This window comes from Etheostoma spectabile, chromosome 15 (assembly GCF_008692095.1).
Source record: "Etheostoma spectabile isolate EspeVRDwgs_2016 chromosome 15, UIUC_Espe_1.0, whole genome shotgun sequence".
NCBI classification, from domain to species: Eukaryota; Metazoa; Chordata; class Actinopteri; order Perciformes; family Percidae; genus Etheostoma; species Etheostoma spectabile.
This window is the reverse complement of record NC_045747.1, coordinates 18038959-18039339: the sequence shown is the minus strand read 5'-3', so window position 1 is coordinate 18039339 and position 381 is coordinate 18038959. Positions and strand designations below refer to the sequence as shown.

The window sequence follows — 381 nt, the reverse complement described above, 5'->3', positions numbered from 1 at the left end:
ATGTGACAAGTCTCTCAAGTAAGCTATTTTGTAATTAATAAATTAATTTTTATTTATTGTATTGATTGGATGAACTATAATTTGCCTATATATGATTATTTTGTATTTTTGTTGGTCTGGTTGATGCTTGTGTTAAGAAATAAATCAGACGTTACTCAACAGTTACTCACTACTTGAGTAGTTTTTTCATCAAGCACTTTTTTACTCTTACTCAAGTAATTATTTGGATGACTACTTTTACTTTTACTTGAGTCATATTATTCTGAAGTAACAGTACTTTTACTTGATATGAGAAAAAAACTAACTGAGAAAACATTGGACAACCCTTTTGCAATTATGTAACCACATAAGGTAATATGAAAACTGCTGCGCTGGTTAAAA

At 28.3% G+C, this 381-nt stretch overlaps 1 protein-coding gene across 5 annotated transcripts in view; it reads right to left on the bottom strand.

Moving 5' to 3' along the window:
* Positions 1–381, bottom strand: part of radil2a (Ras association and DIL domains 2a) — a 55439-nt gene that overhangs the window by 35455 nt on the left and 19603 nt on the right. The gene's annotated exons all lie outside the window — the stretch shown is intronic.